Source organism: Lissotriton vulgaris, chromosome 7 (genome assembly GCF_964263255.1).
Source record: "Lissotriton vulgaris chromosome 7, aLisVul1.2, whole genome shotgun sequence".
Lineage (NCBI taxonomy): Eukaryota > Metazoa > Chordata > Amphibia > Caudata > Salamandridae > Lissotriton > Lissotriton vulgaris.
Genome location: NC_141695.1, coordinates 620,171,227 through 620,190,934, shown reverse-complemented (window position 1 = coordinate 620,190,934; position 19,708 = coordinate 620,171,227).

Genomic DNA, 19,708 nt, shown 5'->3' with positions numbered 1-19,708 from the left:
CAGATTATATGGCATATTATGTGACCTAATACGAATTATACAGTGACTTGTGTTGCAGTATTATCAAACTATTTTAACATTTCAACACACATTGATGCAAAAGGGATCCCAGAGCTATGAAATACACTGCTTTATGAAGAAGGAAACGTATACACAGTTACAGGAGCACCTACTTAAAATGGTATTCACTAACAGCTAATAATTGTGTCACAGCAGGATGCCAAACAACACAAAGATGCCCAGCACTTCAAAATCTTGGCACAGTTCAAAGCAAAACCTCTTGGAGAAACTGGAAGAACCCTTTAAAACACACATCGTTCATGGCTTCACTCCCCTGTGGTCATTCACTTCCGCTTGTTCGTCCTCACATCAGGAACATGTTGGGCATCCCCTCCTGGACAACCGTTCATCCTGCAGGGCCAGGCACTCTCCTTCCCTCTCTCAGCAGGCAGACATTCAGGCATCTAGGCTCTAGGCAGACATGCAACTCCTCAAGCAGACAGTGCAGACTTCAGGTGATGTCCTCTCCCCTCTGGGCAGTGGTTCATTTGAGCCATGGGTATCTGGTGCTCGGCACCAGTACTTAATTGTCAACGCCGGCACGTATGACAGTCTGCCATATGGTGGTGCTGTGTATTTAATTTAGAGATAAACACATCTACCGTTGTTTGTTAATTCTGTTTATATTAAAAATGACTGTTAGCTGCTGCCCAAGCCATTCTTATAGCTTTGAGGGACTGAAATAGGCCGAATTGTCCCACTAATTGGCGTGTGATATTAGTTGTGTTGGTACATTATTTGGGAGTTCTGGCAAGAGGATTGGGTGGTGTAAGCTGCAGTGGCCTCCAGGCAATGGCCCTGGTACTTATCAATTCACAAATTAAGCATTGCCTCTTGGACACTGGCTGTCATGTGAACATTATGCAGAAACCAGCCCTGGTTCACAGTCCTCTGACTACTTTACGGAGCACTCCCTACCTTGGTCATGAAGAACTTTGAACAGGAACAAAGTAGGACATTTTTGCCCCACTTTTATATTCATTTTCCAGATAAGGGATGTGGATTGTCAAAGACTTCAGCACCAGCTTGGATTTGTTCTTTTTTAAATGTTATTTTATGGCTGCTTTTTTGACACAGACTTTGTGCAAGGTGGTGACACTCACAGCAGGGAGCAATGATGCTGGCACCATGCATGATTTTCCAAAATAACGGCACAATGAAGAGTCAAGTCTCTACATGTGACTATTTAACCTCCCTGAAGCAGTGTTTATGGACAGACAAAAGGGAAGGATCTGCCTAAACACTTTCTGACCTTGAAAAACAGAAAATGCTGTCACACGACTCACCTCTACCAAATGGCAGTGCTCAGGAAGAACTAATCAGCAGCCCTCTGCTAACACATCTATAGGGGTAGCTCTATTTGCACTGTCTGGGGGAACTGTATCCACTCTTATCTTGTCCCATGCTAAATCAGCGGCATACAAAATGGATCCCACAGGCAGTGGCGTCGGAAGGGCGGATGCAGTGGGTGCGGGCCGCCCCGGGTGTCACTGAGGGGCGTGACAAAATGGCAAAAATATGTGTTTTAAACACATATTTTTGCCATTTTGTCAAGCCGGGGGTGACAAGAAATTTTCCATACTTGGTACCACCTGACCTTGCTACGCCACTGGCCACTGGTCGCACTACTTCCAACACACACACACACAAACACACAGCCACACACACGCACACACACACACACACACACACACACACACACACACACAGCCACACACACACACACACACACACACACACACAACACACACACACCTACTAGCCATACATGTTATACACACTCACTGCACATACACACACTTGACATACTTATGAGAGGGCTACTCAAGGAACTGGTTTGCTCATAAAAGCAGCACTTTATGCAACAGGGGGCAGTAGATCACACTCTCAAAGACATAAACTCTGTTCAAACTAATGATTCACAAACATTCTGTACTCTCTCAACAAATCTTTATATGACTTACCCAGTGCATGAACAGTTGTTGTATGTTTGCCAGAAAGTCATGCTTTGTGCACCACTCCATTTCACAGGAAAGGTTTTGGACCTCACATAACTAGGGACAGGCCTAGGCATATACACAAACAGTATATTAGCTTGGTGCCATTGCCAAACAAAAAGCTAGGCTACCATTTTCACAAGCAGGCAGGAACCCATGGCAGGGATACATGCCATGCAGGGGACATTCCTATCCCGACAATGAGTGAACCTAGGCAGGACCCATGCCATGACTCCTATACATGTGTACAAAAAAAATACATATATAGACACCATATTCATTTTGATCAACAATTAGACTCACATAAATGATATTTAACTAAACAAAGGACAAAGTGAACATTTAGATACTATTATTCAACAAGTAGCAAATTAGTGCATATTAAATTTGTCAAAGTCATTAAATGTACTGCAAATTAATGCATTCCTGATTCAAAAGCCGACACGTTTTGAACCCATTCCTGTCACTTTATGGGTTCTCATCAGGGCTCTGTCTCTTTTATTTATCTACAGGATATATGTAAAAAAGAAAAAATGAGATTTTATTTTAGTATTTGGATAAAATTCTTGTCAATCACCTCTCTACCATCATTCGCGGAATGACGAAACCAGTACCTGAATCGTTGCTGGTCGTATGCTCTAGTATTCACATTCTAGATCGTGTGTTTCTTTATCTATAATGTAAAGTATCATTATCAGGATTTTTATTTTCTTTGAGAGCTCGGGAGTTCGTATGCAAAAGCATTGCTACACAGCCTACCTTTTACGATCTTTGTCTTTGTGTTTTCACCCTTATCGATTTTTTTCGTAATATTAACGATTACTGTGAAGAAATGGAAACATTTAATTTAATATAAGTTTTTCCATTGGGTTTGTTTGTCTGCTAGTTCTCCCATGAAGGCGATTTTAAAGGCATACCTCTTTTTGTTTCAGCGCCTTCATGCGCGGGGTGCTGCACGTCTCGGATTTATTTTATACAATGGAAGGAGTGGTCCTCGTGTTCCTACAAATTATTCAAAGACAAACGGGGGAGAGTTCTATCACCCGTGTGCACTCATTTTATAGAGAGGTGATTGACAAGAATTCTATCCAAATACTAAAAAAGAAACTCATTTTTTCTTTTTTACATATATCTTGTAGATAAATAAAAGAGACAGAGCCCTGATGAGAACCCATAAAGTGACAGGAATGGGTTCGAAACGTGTCGGCTTTTGAATCAGGAATGCATTAATTTGCAGTATATTTAATGACTTTGACAAATTTAATATGCACTAATTTGCACTAAATGTTCACTTTGTCCTTTGTTTAGTTAGATATCATTTATGTGAGTCTAATTGTTGATCAAAATGAATATGGTGTCTATGTATGTAATGTAATTTATGTGGTGTTTATATATGCAATGTGGAATGTAATTTGCTTTGAAAATTTATGTTGGAATTGTTGAATGTATTTAAGTGTCTTTTTTGTACCTAAACTTTTTTGAATATAATGAAATAAAAAGCAAAAAGGTATTAAGTAAATATACCAAACAGACCATATAGTAATACTGGTTTGTTTTCCTCAATTGGGAGGTGTCAAGTAAAGTGAAGTTGGCAATTTTTTTGTACACATTTAATTGATGGTCCAGCTGACTTCATGGTTAAGGACCTAACTCCTTAGTGTCAGAAATGACTTCTATACAAGCACAGTATCTCCATAGCCTGGGAGCAAACAAGGCATCTGAGATCTACAAAGTCCAGAGCACTCCTACCTTTGTGAGTTCCACGCAGCAGTGACCGCTACATTCTGTACTGATATCTCCAAAACCAATGACCCAGCATTGCTTGCCAAGTGTATGACCTCAACTAAACCAAAACTCTCTTCTTGACTATGGATGCAAATGCTCCATAGTGATACTGGCAGGAAAGGTGATGGGTTTTGTGGGGCTAGGTCTGACTGTTTAGAATTTTCAGTTTAACTGGTAGTTGTAACCCAATTATTTACATAAACATTATCTTTTGTCTCCCGGCATTATTACAGTTACTGTAAGACTAACCACCCAGTAGGCACAGGTTTTCAAGGGCCACAAACCTCAATTCTCCACCCCAGCTTCCCACCCACCTCATTCACACCCTTAGTACCAGCACTCTGATGGAATCAACTGAAAAGTCAGTCAGTACTTCACATATTGCCCACACTATCATCTTGCGTGGCAAAATTCCACAGAAAAGCACTCAGACTATTATGCCTCAATGCAAATGGAAACTATGACAAACACAAAAAAATATTGGTATACTTTGCTTCAAAGGCTCTGACTTAGCCCTCAACAAGGAGATCTAGTTTTCAGTAATTGAATTTAAAAAGCAGATTAGAGACTGGGGGTCTCATTTATGAAAAGTGTTGCATCGCTGCGGTAAAACAGTGATTCAACACTTTTCAGTGTTCCATCCTGGCGACACCATGGATGCTCTGCATTTACTGTACGGCACTCCATGTGGCAAGAATTTACAGATACGTCAGTGTTTCTGACGTACCTGTAGGCGCAAAATTGGCACATTACTGGAGTGTTTCTGAAAACATATGCAACTCCAGCAGTGTATCTTTTCGAATGGGGCAAGCCCCATGTGAAAAGCTCTGCATCACTCCTTAAGCGAAACATGCGTAAGGATTTGACGTAGTGACGCCTTTCGCAGCTTTCCTGCTTTGGAACGCCCACCCTGCACAGGTATAATGAAGCGCAGGGGTTCACAAAGCCTAGATGTGTCACTTTGTAAATAGGGCGCAGTGTGGCGTATTTGTTACGCCGCCACAGCGTCACAAAAAGTGATGCAACTGTGGCATGAGGTCCTCAAAAATAAGGCCCTGGCTGGGTAGAGTGGTGAGTAGCAGCAAGACACAATCTCAGGCTGAAACGGTGCAAGACAGAGCCCATTCTTTGTCTTTCAAGCACTGTGGAGTAGAGATTCTAATTAGAAAATGCCTGCCACTGTCTACAGAAGGCATATGTTGACCTGCTAGGTCGATCCATCTTTGTCAAAATATGTACAGTGAATAACACTCCGAATCAGGGTCTATTTAAACTCTGGTTGGACTTGATTGCAACCTAGCACTTGACCCAATTATAGACAAGAATGGGCCAAAGGACAGACACAATGATAGAGACAGAGTGATCCTTCATGACAGAGATGACCACTGCCTATTAGACTCCTGGCTACTACTGCACCTCAGGGATAGAAATCACACCTTTCAATGGTCTTTCTTTCTGTCACAAAAGATCCCTCTATGGTATCTAGAAATCCAGACCTTTCTGATAAAATCATATACCTGGCACGCTCTCCGAAACAGGCTGAGAAGGGTAACGCGACCCTGCTCTTGCCCCCAGACTTACTATGCCAGTAACATGCAGGTTATGTTGCGCGTTGATTCACTTGCTCAGTTGTGTGTGTGTGTGTGCACGATCAACAACCTTGCGCTATATGTGCTGAACCCGCCCTCTGTTTATTATCTTTAGTTTGAATATTGACACATTAGTATTTCTTTGTGATCCTGCCTGGAGCAAACAAACCTCTTATGGAATTACCGTACATTCCTGTACTCACATAGGATGAAGAACGCTCACCTACCTAGTAGGGTATGCTTCATTAGTTTTTAACTGTGTGGTTTTAAATACTTGGATTTTAATAGCGGCATTGCACTAAGGGAGTGGTGTTAAGCTCCGGGGGCCATTAAGCTTCTGGGGGGAGACTCAGGTCAGCATTCCAGATTCTGGACATTGGCACGCACGCACGCTTGGCCTCAAAAGGGGGCGATGACGCGACCGTGCTCAGCTGGCACGCCGCTGCCGCACCTAAGGCAAGCCCGTCTGCGACCGACCGGGACCAGGGGCCAGAATCCCTGCCGGTTTGCCTGGGGGAAAAGTACTCCTACACCGCGGAGCAGCTTAACCTTTATCGAGGAAAGATGTTAAGCACTGTCGCACTTGCCATTTTAAATGTTGTCGATTAAAACCTACAAAACTGAAATAAAAGTTGCCAAAGCTCTCTATTACGAAGTGAGAATCACATTAGCTGGAAATTGCCCACGTGAAATCTTCCGGATTGCAAAATCAGTCTTTACTCCTCCTGTACTCCCTATCGCTTTTGTCAATATCCCTCTACGCTGCAACCAAATTGCAGTTTTTCTTGACAAAATACAAAGTATCTACCTGTCCTTACCTCTGGTCACAGCCCCACAAACCTTACCACCTTCGGATTGGATAGCGCAAAACGGAGAATGTCCGCTGAAGGGCGTTACCCCCTTGAATTTGATCTCCCTTCATGGGATTCATAGTCAAATTAAATCAGGAGTACCCACAGACGCTGCCTCCCCAAACATTTTAAACTTAGTCACCATGGTTGTATCTGCAGTGATCCAGGAGGTGATCAATGCCTCGTATGTGATGGGATTTGTGCCCCCCGCTAGAAACAGGCAATGGTCAGAGCACTCTTAAAAAAGTCCAACCTAGATCCAGACGTGTTGGCAAACTACTGCCCTATCTCATTAACAGGAATTGGCAAAATAGCTGAGAAAGACTTAAATCATACCCTCTCAACTTTTCTTGAAAATAATAACTGTCTACATCCTTCACAGACTGGGTTCAGACCACAGCAAGGCACAGAGACGGTGCTTCTGATAGCTGTGGAGGAATCAAGAAATATCCTGGATGGCGGGGGCTGCGCTGCTCTTTTTTTATTGGATCTCAGCGCAGACTTCGACACGGTGAACCATCTGTTGCTAATTCGAAGACTTAGGAACGCAAGAGTGGCTAGAACAGCGTTAAAATGGCTACAGACCTTCCTGGAGGACAGATCTTTTGTAGTCTTTGAAAATGAAATTAGTTCAAAGCGAATGTCCCTTAGATGTGGGGTTCCTAAGGGATCCTCCCTGAGCCCCACAATATTTAATATCTACATGAGTTCCCTGGCAGCAGTAGTAACTCCTTTTGGCATTCAGATCATCACTTATTCTGATGATACTCAGCTGGTGGTCTCTCTCAATCAACTCAATACCTCAGGCCCTGCACTAGCCTTATGCCTTTAAAAGGTATCTAGATGGATGGACAGGTCATGTTTAAAACTTAATGGAGCTAAGACAGAGCTGATGCTCTTTGGTAACCCCGGCACCCTGAGCGTAGGCTCTTTTTAGCTTAGCTGTCTGGGTCCAGCACCTTCCCCGAAAGAACAAACCAAGAGCCTGGGTGTATGGCTGGACCGCAATCTTGACTTCAACGAGCAAGCGCGTAAGGTTGCAGCCTGCTGTTATGGGATTTTAAGAATGTGAAGAAAGATCCTCCCCCTGCTACCTTTTTCCGCCAGAAGACTGCTGGTCCAAGCATTGATCTTGTTATGCCTTGATCATTCTAATGCCCTATATTTGGGAGCCTCACACTTTACCACCCAAAAATTGCAGATCGTGCAAAATTGTGCAGCACGTCTGCTCACGAATACCCCCCACCGCCTCTCAGCTAAACCTACGCTCGCCTTGCTCCACTGGCTTCCTATCCAGTAGAGAATCCAGTTTGAGGGCTCTCTGTATTACACATAGAGCACTTTCAGGCAAGGGCCCACCGATATCAGTTCCATCATTCAACCCTATCGCTCTAATAGGTCCTTGAGGTCAGATAATAAACGACTGGTGGTAGTCCCAAAAGTAAGAAAAACTCAAAGTGGAGGGTATGACTTCTCGTACAATGCCGCAAAGTTGTGGAACCTCCTTCCCCTTCGTACCCGCCTCAAGCCAAATTACCTGACTTTTCGTAAACAATTAAAAACGTATCTGTTTCCCTATTAACTGTTCGGAGCTGAAGCTGCACCACTATTAGCGCTGGGATGCCCTAGGGAAGCCATGTGCTCTAGAAATGCCTTTTCATTCATTCATTAGTAGATTCAAAAACTTGCACTGGGAAGCATTTAAAAGTGCTATTGTTCACTGTCTGTACAGTGTGCCATTTATTGTTTCTCAGGCGGCAGACATTTATGTTGTCCCTTTGTTACATTTTCAGACCGACTGTAAAATTGTATGCGGGTGAGCTAAAAATGAGTTTTACTGGCGTCTCCCTACCACAATTTTGATACCAAACAGCCGACCAGGAAAGTGCGATCGAGCGATTCCGCGTCCGAAGAGCAGGTATTACCCTGCCTCTCCAACTGCAACCTGAGTGCCTCCATTACCACGAGCAATCACAGTGTGCCCGGCTGGGTACACTGTAAGTCCAATTTAATTCATTTTATCACGCATGGGTTGCGTTAAGTTGAGACACTACGAGATGTCCCTCACTGTTTAGTCCTGACGAGACCTCCATCAAGCAGGTCGAAACGCCGTCGACGCTATAGGGAAGGAACCCTTTTAGCACAGTGATTTGTGATTTCATATAGTCACTGTTAGCAATTATTGTATCACATTGCTTGGTCATTTCCCTGTGTTAATACCCATAACGCAAAACTGTACAGATCATTTATTATTTGTGTTTGTTTTGTTTTTGTTCACGATATCACTTGGGACGCACTGCACTTTCCTGTACATATAACTTTTTGTATATGTGTTGCTGTTGTAAATATGGACACTTTCATGAGCTGAAATATAAGAAGTCTTTCTTATAAATTTTGCATATGTGTGCTTCTTTCCTTGCCAAACCCTTCTCTGCTACAAGTGAATATTGCTTATTTAAGCTGTTTAGCATTGTATATTCTATAAATTGGTATGCCACAGGAACCATTGTTCTTTGGATATACAATTTTGATAACAGCAGGGCTGAACAATGAACCCTACTTTTCTTTTCCATCAACGTGTTTTGGTGCTCCAATATGCCCCATAGGCTTAGGCATTTTCCCCAGAAATACATGTATCGTGCATCAAACATTGTGAAATAATCCCTGCTTCGTATTGCATGCTCACAAGCTTCAGGAGGGGGATGGGAGCGATGGGGCTCGTTTCCTGATGTCCCACTCCTTGAAGAGGTCTTTCAACCTTCAATTGGTGGGACTGTTAGCATATGCAGCATGGTTCACTTGGCAAGTCACTGTAATCGTTGCTTATGCCATGAAACAAGGCATGCCCACACCGTCGAGCTACACTCGCAGCTGACTGGGTGTGGGTAGTGGGAGTGAACTAGGCGCTAAATACCAAAGCATCTCCCTCCTCGCTACCTGCGCCAGTGGTGCAGAGGAAATGGGGTGGTGATGGCCTGGTCCTATAATTCAATATTGCCCCATCCGTGTTATTGCTAGACTGGAAAAGCAGCACCATGATGGCTGGGAAAAACAGCTCTTAGGTCAGCCTCAGCCTCTTTACCTGCTACAAGTATCACTGACTGTCACTTTATTTATAACTATTCTTTTTTTATGAATATTTTTATTTGCATTTTCAACCAACACAAGAACCATCAGTATGTCACATTTGGTCACAGTCGTGCAATAACAATTATATATGATCCACATCTTACAGCGCATCCCCTCCTCTCCCCCATGGACCAAGCACAGCTGCGGTGTATCGACCAGTGTCCTCACCAGCAAGGTCTTTCCCAAGTCTCTCATCTGCCTGAGAGGCAGGCCCAGGGAACCCCTCGTAGTAGGCACAATAGGGCCCAACAGTTGTAACTGTTTATAACTATTAAACCATACATAAAAGAGGTTATTGTACAATGTACACCCAGACTATTTCAGGGTCCTTTTAAATGTAATGATCATGAAAAAGGAGACACAGTGAAAACAAGCATTGGAAATGCAATAGGTCTCGCATTAGGAAAGTTTGAGGTTTTGGTATTGTAAATGGCACTTTTTTTTATGTGTTGTTTTTGAAAGAAGCAAAATTAATAGCTTTGTCAGTTACAATGTCAATAGTTTTAATTTTTGCAAATGTGACACCTATAGCATTTGTAATGCAATGTGTGTTGTATTTACGTGACTTAGATGTCTTGATATTACAAATAACAATGGCTTTTAATTTTGTAAATAATTAATACTTAAATAAAAGTTATTGTAATTTATAATGGCAATAGCTTAAACGTTTGTAAATAACTTTTGTGAAGATTATGTTCAGTGTATTTTATTGTGACGAAAATCCAAGAACATTGCATTTGCACCTACACACACACAGAGCCACACACATATAGATGTGGTGGTGGTGGATCTGGGGGATATGGTGGTGGTGGATGTGGTGGTGGTGGTAATGGTGGATGTGGTGGTGATGGTGGTGGATGTGGGGTGGATGTAGTGGTGGATGTGGTGGTGGTGGTGGAGGTGGTGGATGTGGTGGTGATGTGGTGGATGTGGTGAAAGTGGTGGTGGATGTGGTGGTGGAAGTGATGGTGGTGGGTGTGGTGGATGTGGTGGTGGTGGATGCGGTGGTGGATGAGATGGCGGATGAGATGGCGGATGAGGTGGTGGATGTGCTGGTGGATGTGGTGGTGGTGGATGTGGTGGTGGATGTGGTGGTGGATGTCATGGTGGATGTGGATGTGATGGTGGATGTGGTGGTGATGGTGGATGTGATGGTGGATGTGGTGGTGATGATGGATGTGATGGTGGATGTGGTGGTGATGATGGATGTGGTGGTGGATGTGGTGGTGGATGCAGTGGATGTGGTGGTGGTGGATGCGGTGGATGTGGTGGATGCGGTGGTGGTGGTGGATGTGGTGGATGGGGTGGTGGTTGTAGTGGATGTGGTGGTGGGTGTAGTGGATGTGGTGGTGGGTGTGGTGGTGGTGGTGGATGTGGTGGTGGTGGATGCGGTGGTGGATGAGGTGGTGGATGAGGTTGTGGATGAGGTGGTGGATGTGGTGGTGGATGTGGTTGTGGATGTGGTTGTGGATGTCATGGTGGATGTCATGGTGGATATCATGGTGGATGTCATGGTGGATGTGGTGGTGGATGTGGTGGTGGATGTGGTGGTGGATGTGATGATGGATGTGGTGTTGATGGTGGATGTGGTGGTGGATGCGGTGGATGTGGTGGTGGATGCGGTGGATGTGGTGATGGTGGATGCGGTGGTGGTGGTGGATGGGATGGTGGTTGTGGTGGATGTGGTGGTGGATGTAGTGGTGGTGGGTGTGGTGGTGGTGGATATGGTGGCGGTGGATGTGGTGGTGGATGTGGTGGTGGATGTTGCGGTGGATGTCATGGTGGATGTCATGGTGGATGTGGAGGTGATGTTGGATGTGGTGGTGGATGTGTTGTTGATGGTGGATGTGGTGTTGGATGCAGTGGATGCGGTGTTGGATGCAGTGGATGCGATGGTGGTGGATGCAGTGGATGTGGTGATGGTGGATGCGGTGGTGGTGGATGGGGTGGTGGTTGTGGTGAATGTGGTGGTGGATGTAGTGGTGGTGGGTGTGGTGGTCCTGTGGGTTCCATAAGGGTTTGTGACAGAGAAAAGATGATCTTATTTCAATAACATACATGGCCCTTCAACCTGATTGTTGCCCTGGTAATGGATGCCGCTGAAACGCTGCTGAAGGAGCGGTGGTGGTGGAATAGGCAGAATCCTGTTGATACAGTACTGCAGCTCTTGGCATCTCGAAGCATAAACTACATTCGGATCTGGTCCCAGGGCGGGAGAAAAGCCCTTTTCCAGTTCGTTTCTTATCAAATCAAAGCTGTCTAGTAGAAACTTCCAGTAAATTAGTATCGGGAGAGGCGGCATAACATGATTATTCGCTCTGCATAGGAGCTCTTTAGATGATGCAGTCTAATAAAAAATAGAGGTTTGCCAATGACATTTTGCGCCAAATTCAAAGCTACAGCTAACTGCTGATTTACCTTAATCAGTGACACGGTGAAGCATGAACGCATACGGTAATGACGGAGATGCAGTTCTTGACCCGAGTTACAGTTTCACGTTTCTTACTGGGGGTTGTTTTGCAACTTTACAGATTGGAATAATAATAATCCACTTTGCTGAACAATATAACATGTGAATTCACCACGAACCTATTGCAACTCGGTGTAAAAAGATAAAATCCCAAATCAAGACACAAGTATTGTTGCAAAAGGTGGTGTGAAGCAGCAGGAAAAGACAGCACCAACCCTAACGAAAACGAGTCAAAAGAAACACGAGAGACGGCGGAGGGCATTGCTGTGGGGAGGGGGGAGGAGAAATGTGACACGGTGGGCAGGGGAGGGGGCGGAGCGGGTAAAAAAAACAAGCCGTGAGGGGAGAGAGAGTGGGGAGAGGGCGGAGCAGGAAGAGCTGCTCTCGGCAGGCTGGGGAACAGATGCTGCTGGGGAACTGATGAGGGGAGGTGCCCTGAAGAAATGCGACACGGCAGGCAGGGGAGGGGGCGGAGCGGGGGTGTGGGAGGAGTGCGGCTGAGGGAAAAGACATGCAAGGAAGGCGGCTGGGGGCATGTGCACACGCTTTTAATGTCAATGCGCATGTGCATTGAGCTTGAATTTCACGGGCACTGCAAGGAATCGCCATCGATTCCTTGCAAGTTGGTTAAAGTCTGTTTAAGCCCCCATAGTCTCGCAAGCTCAATGCGCATGCGCATTGACAGGCGAGACCTAAAAAGTAGTTTCATAGGGTCACAATTCTGCATTCAGGGTGAAGATGACCGCACAAGGCCCAGCACATGTGCAGCAAGCCACATCCAAAGTCCCGCCCCTTGCACCCAATTATAAAAACAGATTCTCAGCCAATTTTACCACCGAGCAGCAAATAGTCATTTAGCTATTTCTTTTAGCTGCTCGGGTTTCTTTTCCCCATGTTTCCTCTCCCTTCAGGGTAGTAGGGTGATGCCAATTTTGCCCATTAACTGCAGCTGCCCCTACTAGTAGGTCAGTGTTATTTAGAACAGCGTCACCACAGCCTAAGTAACTATGCCCTAGACAGGCACACAGGAGCCAAAATCTTTGGAAAGGTTTTAAATGTGCCTTCATCAGGCTTTGTGCAATCCCAGTCTCAGTGTTCACAATGTTCAGGGCCGCCAGTTGTACTAATATTATTAGAGATGCAATAATAACCACATAAGACACAGTTACAGTCGTGGCCACATTATACAAGATACCAGCAGTGGTCACCTCAGTGCATCAGGAATGTTTACCAGCGGTAATGTAAAAATGCTTTGTCAATGTGGGATGCCTCTACATGCGCAAGACATAGGAGGCATCATTGCAATGCCACTAGAAACAAGTTAATAATATTAGTAGTAAGTGCTCCCCAACATGGTTTGAATTTTTGCCCTCAAATATCAGCTTTAAATATATATTGGAAATTCAACTATTTCCTCCTCCCCAACATCAATTTATGAGTTCTGAAAATACACACATTTTCATTTTGAATAAATGCTTTTTATTTGTTTCAACCAAGAAAAAGCTTGTAATTTAGTTCACTGTGAGCTATTTACCGGTAGTGGAGAGGTACGCACCAGTAGCTCATGAGCCACTCCTTGGAGAAGCAAGCCTGTGTCGCAAACGTAAACAAATACCTGAGCTCCACCATAGGTGGATCATGGATGACTGTGGAATATTTCACTCCTTGTCCCTCTGAGATTCCTACCCAATACTAGACCTGAGTAAAGGAGGACCCCAAGGAAAGGCGGATGGGAAGAGTTGCAGAGGCCATTTTTGCACCGAAGCACTAGACAAGGGTTGGTTACCTAAGGAAACAGAAATATACAGATTACTATATGGACTTTCTTGGTTGCCTGTACTCTGTTACATTATATATATATATATATATATATATATATATATATATATATATATATATATATATATATATATATATATATATATATATATATATATATATATTCACAGAAAAAACCATAGGTTATAGACCATATATAGTTAGGAATTTGCATTTACAAAACCTTGAAAATTCACTGAAAAAACCATAGGTTATAGACCATATATAGTTAGGGATTAGCATTTAAAAAACCTTATTTTATTTGCACAAAACCATTGAAATTCCATATATAGTTAGTTGCACTAACTATATATCGCGGACCCGCAATCCACTGCTAATGATGTCACATATTACATCATTCATGACATGGTCAGTGACATCACTGATGACATCACTGATGACATCTCAAAGCCGATTCCGTCCACAAACGCCAAAGTTATTAGACATAGAATTTTCAGAAATCCCATAGGGAAAAAATTCTAACTATATATACCTACTGGCGACCGCCAGTAGGTAATATATATATATATATATATATATATATATATATATATATATATATATATATATATATATATATATATATATATATATATATAATTTCCTATAAACTCTCTGTTTTAAAACGAAATACATTTGCTTTGAACAAAAGAAAGAAAGGAGAGAGTGTTGTAATTGCATATTAACAATTTTCCCTTCCTGCCACCTTTTACCTTTTTTCATTAACGTGATTATAAGTCCAACAAACATAGGGTTCAGTTTCTTGCCAAGCATTCAAACATAAAATCACAGAAAATTAAACTCATCCCAAGTTGCAGTCACTTTCAAACAAATAATGCCATTCATTTAAATAATCTCCAAAGCAGAGGATATGCTCCTGAATTGTTTCCATCCAAGTTATTTTTCCATTTCACATTAAAAGCTCCTAAATAATTCTGTTCAACTTATTCAAACTTGACCTTTGTGATCTCTTCAAGTCAAGCAGCAGAACACTCACAAATCTAAAGATGACCTTTGCAAAGTCACTTTTAGTTAAGCAAGATGAAAGCTTATAAAACCAAAGGAAAACATAAACTGTTTGGAATCTTCTCACTTGACTTTGAACTCTTCAAGTCAAACAGCTGAAATGAATCAGCAAAATGTCTTTTGCAACCAGTATCAGAAGAGCAGCTTGCACCAAAACAAACACATTTGAGAACTGGATATTTGGCAAGGGTTGTGTTCATGGACACTCACTGCATCAAAAAAGACTAGACCACAGTTCCACAATGAACTTCAATATGGGGCTTGAGCAGGTGCAGTAGTTTGGTGCTGCTATTCCTTTTAATTCTGATGTGACTACTTCTCTGAAGGCAATCCCTGAGCTACTATTTGAGAATTCAAAATACGACACTGGCAGTGGACTTTCAGCACAGATACACATTGTTTGGAAGATGGTGGATGTGAAAAGACTTAGACAATCGCGTCAGAAAACAGTGTTTAGTCTAGCAAAGCGATTGGAGTAATTGGTCTGGTGTAGCAGCCTTTATTCATAAATGAGCCTTTCTAATGTAAAAATAGTCACTGGTGGCATGCTGAACACAGGATTAGAGCAGTCCTGTAAAAGCATGTTTACTAGCTGAACTTGCTACTCCTGTTTTTCATATCAAGCAGTCAATGTTTTTTTTTTAAACTAATCCACAGAGAGCATGCTTTTTCCTGTACTACGAACTCCATCGAGCACTGACTAGCAGAGACTACCACCTACATGTTTTATAATTCATGCTATCCTCCTTTCGAGGGTCCATATTTCTATATGTAGTGCATAAATGGCCAGATCTAGATAGAGATTCCAGAATGTTCACCCAGGTCAATCCACTTCAATAGAGAACTCACAATGGACTAACATTTTAATGTTGTTAGTGGCCCGCTAAACTTTGACCGTTTGAGGGCTAGCTTGTGGCTTTCAGTTTTTCAGGCTTCTGTTGACAAGCTACAGTTACAGGTGGCCTATGTTTATTGCCATTGGTTGATTCTGTGCTGACAAGCCTACCATATGATAGTACTGATTTTCATGAGAACACAAACTATTGTCATCATTCACATTGGACAATAGTTCTTTAGTTGGCGTGTTAATATTTATAAGGGTATAGAGTGCTGTTGGAACCTACCATGGTTGTTTTATTTTTATTTTTATTAGACCACTTAGGCTGCTTTGAGACAACTTACTTTGAGTGATAACCAAATTATTTGATGGGAGGAGAAATGTGTTGTTCCAAGAAATGCGTTGACAACTCATGGGATAATGTTGTATTCCTCAGAACTTGGGTAAGTTTGTGTTAAAATGACCAATGGTTCCTACCGATCACTTCATAAGCCATTGTGCTCATCAAGGCAGGCAACGACTGTCCTCATCATAAATCAACATAAAATGTAAAAAACACCCAAGTCGAGAGCTATTGGCTGTCCAATGCTTGTTATGTGTAAGACTTTAAATAATTTGATCATAATATTTAATTTTCTAAGCAGTAACGGATTCCCTGATTAGGTGTGACGGACCCCTGGGGGACCGAAGATCCCAGGTCAAGAACTACTGGTATAAGTTACTTCTGCCTAGCACAAACAGTAGTAAGTCCAGCACCACATGGCCAACCACTGGCCCTGCAACACCTTCCCATAAAAATCAATGGGGGTAGGAATAAAAAAAACCCACAGGAAATAGTGTTAAAAGAAATTAAATTATTTAAAATAAAATATAAATAAATGTCATTTAATGTAAAAATAGATAAAAAAATATTTGAACTAATTTATTAATTTAGAAATTATTGTGACAATTTGTATTACAATATAAATAAATTACTTTTCATTAATTTTACACATCACTTCTAAAACTAATAATGCATAAATATATTTTTTACTTTAGGTTCGTATTTATTTTTTATACTTAAACTCCAGAAAAATACTTTTATTTAATGTAATATATTTAAATTAAGGATTTATTTTCAAAATTAAGTTAACAGTGCTTTAGCATGTTTTTCTTTTGTTCTACATTTCAAATACATATGTAAAATGTGATTTACAATATTGTTTAACATAAAAATATTTTACTAACTTGTTTCAAGTTTAATAAACTTTTAAAAAATTTCCTACACTTTCGGGCACTGGTCCCTCTCTATGGTAAAAAAAAAAGTGAGATTTTCCTATGGCAAAGTATTTGGAAATATTCCCTATGACCACAGACAAAGATGTTCACAAGAACAAGCTTCAGATTCAACAGATCACATTAGAAACAGGTATCAGAACCCTGACTGCCAGCTACAACCTTCTTCGATCCACAGAATTGCACAGGAGCCTTAAACGTAAGAAACACAGACTTTACACGCTACTTAATTGTAGAGCAGAGCATGCCTTCACTCGTTTATCTTGGCATCGCCACAAACAGGGTGAAATGGTGGGCCGACTTCTGATAGCACAGCTCAAGAGATTTAAGAGAATTAAGATGCATTGGTAAATGGGCGCCGGGGTCCTGATCTGGTGCAATGCGGGAATGGCAATAGTTGAACAAACTCTCAAGTGACAGGAATGGGGCTCTTGTGCAATTGAAACATTAGATAATTTGATAAAAGGGGTGCCTGCACATCTTTTGAAGGTCACCGCACTGAATTTCACCTGCTGCGTGCCCAAAGCTGGTGCTCTCAGTTGAGTCCTTATATGATCGGCCAACTGGGTTCTGGAACACTTCAACTCTGTCTCCATAGTACCTACTTACATCGAGACATGGGCAAAAGTGAAAGAGGTAGTCCTTCAACCCCATCTCCGAAGCAGAGGTCATCAATATGATCTCTAACACCAAACCCTCAGCACACGCCATGGATCCCCTACTGGCCCAACTAGCCAAAAAACTCAAACTATGCCTAGCCCCGCACTGGACTAAGATTATAAACAGCTCCTTGAGCATCGGAGTCATGCCTGACTGTCAAAATCGGCCAAGTCACTCCTCTTCTGAAAAAACCTGGCTCGGACACAAACGATCTGAACAACTTCAGACCCGTCTCTAACCTCCCTCTCCTAGCATAAATCTCGGAAAAATGTGTTCTCATCCAACTCACTCAACACCTAGACAGCACCAACCTTCTTGATCCCCATCAATCAGGGTTCAGAAAAGGATGCAGTACAGAATCAGTGATATTAAATGTAATAGACGATATGCACAAATCTCTGGACAAAGGCCAATGCTGTCTACTTATACTCTTGGATCTATCAGCAGCCTTCGACACAGTTGACCACAAACTACTCATCAAAGTACTTCAAGAAAGGGCGGGAGCAGAGGAGGTGGTCCTACAGTGGTTCACCTCTTTCCTACAGAACCGCACCCAAAATATAAAAATCAAGAACTTCTCGTTGTGTTCGACCCACTCCCTGTATGTAGGGGTGTCCCCCAAGGATCAGTACTCTCCCCACAACTTTTCAACATAAATATGGAGCACCTTACCGCCATACTTAAAAAAACGACATTCCCTTCCACCTCTATGCAGACGATACCCAAATGTACCTGGAAACCTCCTTCATCGAAGACATCCAGAGATTGAACGTCACTCTACGAGAAGTCCAGCACTGGCTCTCACGCAACCACTTAAAACTAAATCAGGAGAAGACGGAAATCCTACTCATCTCTAACAAGGAGGAGAACACCCAAATCACAGAATGGATAAAAATCATCGAGGGTCTCAATCATAACCTCACCCTAGCTGATTCTGCAAAATCATCAAAAACACAGCAAAAAGCGCATTCCGCAACCTTATACTACTCAGCAAAATTAAACCCTTCATCCCTCTTAGTGATCTCAAACAAGCCACACAATCCCTGGTGCTGTCCAGACTGGACTACGGAATTGCAACTCTCACAGGAGCAGCAAAATCCAATCTAGCTCCACTCAGATCAACTGTGAATGGAGCAGCCAGAATGGTCACTGGAGTAAAGAAATATGATCACATCTCGCCTGCACTCAAAGAGTTAAAATAGCTCCCTGTCGAAATGCGTGCCATCTTCAGAACCGCTTGCCTCACGCATAAAGTGTTGCACACTGGGAAACCCGCCTACCTGGCTGCTAAACTACAGAAGGCCGGCAGTCAAGAACCCTGAGGAGCACAAACACTCTACTCGTTATCAAATACAAAAAAAACCATCTCGATCTTTTGCAGGAAATGCGCTGAAAATATGGAACTACATTCTAGTACAAATCAGGACTAACCCCACCCACATAAAATTCAAAAGGCAACTCAAGGACTTCCTCCTCAACCGATCTCCCCAAACGGATAGCTACAAGCCAGTCGCACACTGACACTTTGGCACTCATTCTCCGCAGTGACTACCTCCCGCCCCCCACTCACCGGCCGAACCCATCCGTGAGTCATGGGGTTCCCTACGACTACCTCATACAGTCCCTGTACAGTACTCTGTGATATCTTACTTACGAGTGACATGTTTCCTTTATATATACTAAATTGCTTAATGTATCATATGAATGATTCTTGCTGTAAAGTGCTCCGATACCTTCGGGTCTGGCTAGCGCTATATAAAACTCATAACAAATAAATAAATAAGTAGTGCCAAGAGTATAAAGCACCCTACTATCCATACTGCACTCTTTAGCTGTGCTTCTAGAGACAAGGACCCCATGGTAGACATACTCTGAGTACTAAGAAGATTGCTGAATACCCATGACAGGAAAGTATGTGAGGCGTGCCTCAAATGCAACTTGTTTCAAATCGTGCACAAATGCTGCTTGTGGTGGCCCTCTGGGCTACACAAGGCAGGGATCTGTACTGCAGTCTTGATGCATGCATTGTGGTCGTGCCCCGATTATGTGGCTTCAGATAGGATGTGGGTAGTACTCTTGAGGCACTGTTTGAGGCATCAGCAAAGCTGGCCATACTACACAATGCCGCCACTTATTCCAACCATGCCATATCTCATTGGCGGAGATGAATGCCGCAGCTCAGTCCACTGCCAAGATTCGCATTCTGCAGC